This window comes from Penaeus chinensis, chromosome 7, assembly GCF_019202785.1.
Source record: "Penaeus chinensis breed Huanghai No. 1 chromosome 7, ASM1920278v2, whole genome shotgun sequence".
Classification (NCBI taxonomy): Eukaryota; Metazoa; Arthropoda; class Malacostraca; order Decapoda; family Penaeidae; genus Penaeus; species Penaeus chinensis.
Genome location: NC_061825.1, coordinates 35,613,822 through 35,620,657, shown reverse-complemented (window position 1 = coordinate 35,620,657; position 6,836 = coordinate 35,613,822). Strand labels below are relative to the sequence as shown.

The window sequence follows — 6,836 nt, the reverse complement described above, 5'->3', positions numbered from 1 at the left end:
TAGAAGTTTCTGGTGAATATTTAAATGGGATACATAATATAAACGATTTTTTAGAGTTTTTTTTGATGATTCGTTCGCCGAAATATTGAAGTAAGGGATCAGCCGAATCTTAGAGCATTCGTGCTTCGCTAATTCGGCTTCCGACCTTCAGTTATCCGGCACAAGCACCTGGAAATCGGATAGAGCAGACTTCTTGAGGAAGAGTTGGGTTTTATGTTTTTTGTTTGTTTGTTAGTTTGTCTTTAGATTTTGAAATTTGTTGGTAAGTGTAGTATTATTTTCTCTTTTTTTTTTTGCGTGTGTGTACTATTTTTGTTTCTTATTCTTGCTTGTGACTCTTTTTTTCTCTCTATGTTCTCCTTTTCTGCCTCCTTTTCCTTTTCCTTCACCTCTCCTTCTTTTCTTTGTTTTCTCCCTCCTCCTGTTCCTCGTCCTTCTCCCCCTTTCCCTTCCATCCCCTTCCATTATCCCTTCCTCTCCCCCACCTCGTCTCCCCGTCCTCCTCCTCCTCCTCTTCCTCTTCTTATAGCTACTACTACTACTACTACTACTAGTAGTAGTAGTAGTAGTACTGTACCACTACTACTATACAACAACAACAACTACTACTACTACTACTACAACTATCCCACTACCACTATACAGCTAATACTGCTATATAATCACTACTACTACTACTCTACATATTATTATACTACCACTACTACTATTATACCACTAATACTATACCACTAATACTATACAACTAATAATACTACTATACAACATCTACTACCACTATTACTATACAACTACAAAGACGACAATACTACCATCACTACTATCACTACTACTACCACTATTACTATACAACTACAAAGACGACAATACTACCATCACTACTATCACTACTACTACCACTATTACTCGCCTTCCTGCTCTTACTCGCACTTCTCCTCCTCCTCGGTTTTAGTCGCGTGTTCGAAAGACGAACGAGTCTTTATAAGTTTATCCTGTCTTTATCTATTGGACTTTTGAGTGTTCAGAATCGATTTTTTTGTGTGTGTTTGTTTTGCGATTGTTTTGTGCATTATTGTTGTGGTTTGTATTGTTATTTTTAGTATTCATGTTTTTTTTTTTCATATAATCATCATCCAAATTATATAACTTGTCAATTTACCATTATTAATATAAAGTTAATTATTATTGTTGTTTGACATTAGACAAACAAATGAAACAACCCTTGTTCACCTGTTTTATTTAGTTTCTTTGTTGTCGTTGTTCCGCAAAGCAACAAAAACAAATAAGAAAAAAAACTACGTAAAATCCCCATTGCTATTTCTGTATTGTCTTCCCTTCGTAAAACTGAATGACAGATATATGGAGAAAGAGAAAAGAGAAGAGAAGAGAAGAGAAAGAACGAAAAAAGAAAGAAAAAAAAAATATAAAAGACGAAACAAAAAACAAAAAACAAAAAACAAAAAAAAAAACGACACATATAAATCGAGGAAAAAACTTGGAAATAAAATATATAAGTTGAAATAAACACATGCCTAAATAACTAACACTTTTCCCTCCGTGTCCTTCCAGGTCAGCGAGGAGTGCAAGACGCTGAAACACACCCTCACCCAGGTGGAGACGGACTGGTCGTCGGCCAAAGTTCAAGTCGGGAGCTTACAGGGCAAAGTCGGCACCCTGGAGTCTGTACTTCGGGTATGTTTGGAGTCGGTTTGGATTCTTTGGGTCGGGTCGGTTAAAAAGCTCGGGTCGGGTCGGTTTGAGTCAGTTCGGATCGACTCGATTCGGTTTGGGTCGACTCGTTTCGACTTGGGTTCGAATCGAGTCTGTTCGGTCCGATTCATTTCGACTCGACTCGGATCGACTCGACTCGATTCGATTCGACTCGGATCGACTCGGTTCGACTCGACTCGACTCGACTCGACTCTGCTCGACTCTGTTCGACTCGACTCGGTTCGACTCGGGCGCTTGTGCTTGTCCGTGTTTCCTGTCCGTGACGCTTTCATGAAGGCTGAGAGCTCGAAGGCGATCGAGTGTCTCTCGGCTCTGCGCCTCTTCCATTTTTATCATCCATTGCCTCTTCCTTCTTTATTATTGTTATTATTATTATTATTATTATTATTCTAGTTCTTGTTCTTGTAGTTTGTTTTTCTGGTTCTGTAAATCATTCTTCTTATTCTCTCTTGTTATTCGTATACTTTATTGCTCTGTTTTCATGTTCCATTTTTTCTTCTCTTATTTTCTTGATCTGTTTATTGTTGTTCTTGTTCTTGGCGCTGTATTTGTTATTGTGATTTTATTTTCGTTCTTGATGGTGTTGATATTATAGTTCTTAAGTTGTTAGCGTTATTCTTATTTTATTTACTGTTACTGTTACTACGAAGATTTTGATTACGTCATCATCACTGTCATTATTATTATTATTATTATTATTATTATTGTTATTATTATTATTATTATTATTATTATTATTATTATTATTATTATTGTTATTATTATTATTAATTATATTACTATTACTATTACTATTATTATCATTATTATTAGGGTTGCTATTATTATTGTTATTATTATTATTATTTTATTATTATTATTATTATTATTATTATTATTATTATTATTATTGTCAGTATTAGTATCATTATTATTATTATTATTGTTATTATTATTATTATTATTATTATTATTATTATTATTACTATTATTATTATTACTATTATTATTATTACTATTACTATTATTATTATTATTATTATTATTATTATTATTATAATCATTATAATTACTATCATTATTATAATTACTATTACTGTCTCGCTCCGGATTTTCTTCTTTGTGTCACACCCATATGCAATTTTCTCCATTTCCTCGTCTTTATGCCTCCTCCTTCGTATGCTTCCTCTTCTTCCTTCCTTGCTGAATCCGTCTCCTCCATTCTTTCGCGTCTTGAATCTGCTATTTAACCCCCCTCCCCCCCCCCACACTTCAAAAAATAACAGTTTATGGCCTTTATTGCAGTTTTTCCTTTTTATTCTTCTTCCTTTAACTTCAACCTCCCCCCCCCTTCCCCAAAAAATAATAAGATAAAAAATAAAATACCAAGACGATGTCAGGTCCGCGACAGCCATGGTCTCATAAGAGCGATTTTCCCCTCTGAAACGCCCGGGATTTTCGTCCTTGTGAACGACGGGCTTTTAATTTCCTGAGTGCGACACTGCTTAATATCAGATGTTAGCATTTGATAATGTCTTTTCAATTTTGCAAAGAACAAAAATCCCTCTTTTTTTTTTTTCTTCCATTATTATTGTTTGTCTGTGTTATATTTTCATTTGTATTTAATTTTCTTATATATTTGTTTGATTATTTATTTATGTTTTTTTTTCTTTATTTGTTTTAGGGGGGGGGGATGACGATGGTTTTCTTGTCTTTGTCCGTGTCTTGTTTCTTTGTATTTGTTGAGGTCGTTTGCTAATCTGTCATTTTATAAGAAAACCTTGTTCGTGTATTTCATATATGGATATTGTTGCATTTGATCTCTGTTTACTGTTATTAGCATATTGTTTCAATATTGTCTTTATTATTATGATGATAATTATTGTTGCTGTTACTGATTTGTTATTATTATTGTCATTAGTATTGCTGTATCGTTACTATCGCTATTTCGTTTCGTTGAAGGTTGCTCACAGATGACACTGCAATAAGGCACTTAAGAATCTGTTTTCGAGATATCATGGCATTGCAAGCTGGTGTATAGTAAAGCCTTTGTCTCATCTCTCCCTCCCTGCCCCCCCCCCCCCTCCTCCTCTAGACTTCTCCCTCTCTCTCTTTTCTCTCTCTCCCTCTCTCTTTTTTTTCTGTCTCTCCTCTCTTTTCTCTGTTTCTCCCTCTCTCTTTCTCTCTCCCTTTCTCTTTTTCTCTTTTTCTCTCTCCCTCACCCCCCTCCTCTCTCTCTCTCTCTCTCTCTCTCTCTCTCTCTCTCTCTCTCTCTCTCTCTCTCTCTCTCTCTCTCTCTCTCTCTCTCTCTCTCTTTCTTTCTTTCTTTCTTTCTTTATCTCTCTCTCTCTCTCACTCTCTCTCTCTCTCTCTCTCTCTCTCTCTCTCTCTCTCTCTCTCTCTCTCTCTCTCTCTCTCTCTCTCTCTCTCTCTCTCTCTCTCTCTCTCTCTTTCTTTCCTTTCTTCTTTTCTTCCTTCTCCCTCCCCCTACAAAAGTGCCACAAGAGGAGGGAGGGGAAGGTGTAAGAGCCAAGTGCCACGCGCATTCCTCCCACACTGCCAAAGGACGAGAAAAGTGGGGAGGGTGCCACGTGCGGGTGCCATAAGCAGGCAGGACCGGAATGAGGGGAAGGATGGAGGGCGGGAGAGGAGGGGGAGGATGGAGGGAGGGAGAGGAGGGGAAGGATAAAGGGAGGGAGAGGAGGGGAAGGATGGAGGGTGGGAGAGGAGGGGGAGGATAGAAAGGGAAGGAGGAGGTGAAGAGGGGGAGGAGGGGGAAAAGAGGGAGGAAGGGAAGGATAGAAATAGTACGTGGAGGATTAGGATGAAAAGAAGATAAAGAGGGATAGGGTGTGGGGAAAGGCAAGGAAGTAAGGGGATGGAATAGGGACGAGGAATGAGAGTTGGGGAAGCCAGGGCAGGAAGAGGCGGGGAAGGGAGGAGTGCCAGAAGGAAGAGGAGGAGGAGGAGGAGGAGGAGGAGGAGGAGGAGGAGGAGGAGGAGGAGGAGAAGAAGAAGAAGAAGAAGAAGAAGAAGAAGAAGAAGAAGAAGAAGAGAAGTGAACGGAGAAGGAGAAGTGGGGAGAGGCTGCCAGGAAAAGGAAAAAAAAGGAAGAGAGGAGAGGGGGAGAGATGCCAGGAGAAGGAGGGAAGACTGGAAGGAGGAGGAGCAGTATTAGAGGAGAGGAGGTGCCAGATAAAGGGGGGGGGGGGGTATTGTAAGAAGGAGAGGAAGCGAATTCCGGGAATAAGGAATGGAATAAGAGGAGGAAGCGAATTCCGGGAATAAGGAATGGAATAAGAGGAGAAAGCAGAAGAGGGGAGAAGGCGCCGAGAGAGGAGGGAAAGGAGAGAGGGAGGGAAGAGTGCAAGAAGGAGGAGAAAGGGTATAAAGGAGTAGAGGGGGGAGTGGGGGTCAGGAGTGACGGTGGCAGCAGTGCCAGGCCGCCCCTCGCCGTGCCAGAGGTTGTAAAGAAGGATTTTTATCTCGAACCAATGAACACACCCGTCAGCTGCTATTTATGTAGTGGTTCCTCGCGGGGAAGGGATGGCGCCTCCGTCATACCTGGCCTGCTTTGTGGCTTGGCCTGACCTGACCTGATGTGACCTTGTGTGGCGGCTGGTGGGCTGTGGTGGCCGGCTTGACTTGATGACCTGGGGTGACCTTGTCTACTGGTTGGCTGACCTGGTGGTGTACATTATGATGCTGTTGGGTGTGTGTGTTTAAATTACTTGTTTTCTGCTAGGGAGACTTGGGTTTAATTATGTTTATGACATGACCAACCTACGTTGACCTGATCTAGGCCACAACGCAGTTCAAACAAACCCACACCACGTGGTATCCTTTTCAAAAGAAAGAAAGAAAGAAAATAGAACTACCAAAATATTTAGCATTAGAACACCATCACAATAAAGCTGAGATGACCCGAGATGACCTGAGCTGACCAGACGCCGTCGCCAACACGATGCAGACATGTTCCGGACTATCGACCTAGGGAAGGAGCCGGGGAGCGGTTGTAGCCCCTTCAATAGTGTCTCGAGCCACTTAAAGGGATCTTAATCATTGGCTTGATGAAGATCCTGTGATGTGCAATGGAATATAGTTACTTCGTGAGGGAATTTTGTATTTCTGTTTTTTTTTTTTTTTTTTTTTTTTGTTTATTTGATATTTTTCTTTCCCTTTTGTCTCGAGCCACTTAAAGGGATCTTAATCATTGGATTGATGAAGATCCCGTGATGTGCAATGGAATACAGTTACTTCGTGAGGGATTTTTTTTTTTTTTTTTTTTTTTGATTATTTTCTTTCCCTTTTGTCGTGAGCCACTTAAAGGAATCTTAATCATTGGCTTGATGAAGATCCCGTGATGTGCAATGGAATACAGTTACTTCGAGAGGGAATTCTTTGTTCTTTTTAATCTTCTTATCCCTATTTATTTATTTTTTTGTTTATTATTGCTGATTATTAACTTTCTCTTTTGTCTCGAGCCACTTAAAAGGATCTTAATCATTGGACTGATGATGACCGTATGATCTTCGTGAAAGAATTTTATATTTGTGATATTCTGTTTATATATATATATATATTTTTTTTTTCTTTTAGTTAGTTATTCCTCTTTATTGTGATTGTTTTTTTTTGTTTGTTTTTTTTGTTTCTTCGTTGGGTCTCTCTTGCCTCGAGCTACTTAAAGAGATCTTAATCATTGGGAATCGAGGAAGATGAAAGACTTTTGAGGATTTTATTTTTTTTATTTTGTTATATCTCTCTGTTGTGAGTTTTCTTGTTTTTGTTGTTGGTTGTTTATTGTTTTGGTTAGTACTTATTGTTTTTTTAAAATCTTTTGTTGGTTTGTTTTTGTGGTTAATGTTTGTTTGTTATTGTTTGCTGTATCTTTTCATTAAAAGGGCGAGGTAAGGGTGGGGTAGGGGTAGGGGTAGGGGGGAGGGCTCAGATAGTGTGCCTTTGCAGTGTCTTCTGTTTCCTTTCATCTCTAATTAGCATTCTTTTGTACTTGCGTTCTCTCTCTCTCTCTCTCTCTCTCTCTCTCTCTCTCTCTCTCTCTCTCTCTCTCTCTTCTCTCTCTCTCTCTCCTCTCTCTCTCTCTCTCCTCTCTCTCTCTCTCTCTCTCT

At 39.3% G+C, this 6,836-nt stretch overlaps 1 protein-coding gene across 16 annotated transcripts in view; it reads left to right on the top strand.

Moving 5' to 3' along the window:
- The first annotated feature begins 1,464 nt into the window (after positions 1 to 1,464).
- Positions 1,465 to 6,836, top strand: part of LOC125027323 (RIMS-binding protein 2-like) — a 138,129-nt gene continuing 132,757 nt past the window's right edge. For 6 of the 16 annotated variants that reach the window (XM_047616341.1, XM_047616328.1, XM_047616329.1 and 3 more), the window contains exon 1: positions 1,471 to 1,692. The gene's annotated coding sequence lies outside the window, so the exon portion shown is untranslated. Of the gene's footprint in view, positions 1,693 to 6,836 lie in introns of all 16 variants that reach the window. The other 10 variants (XM_047616325.1, XM_047616332.1, XM_047616333.1 and 7 more) reach the window with 7 other exon arrangements.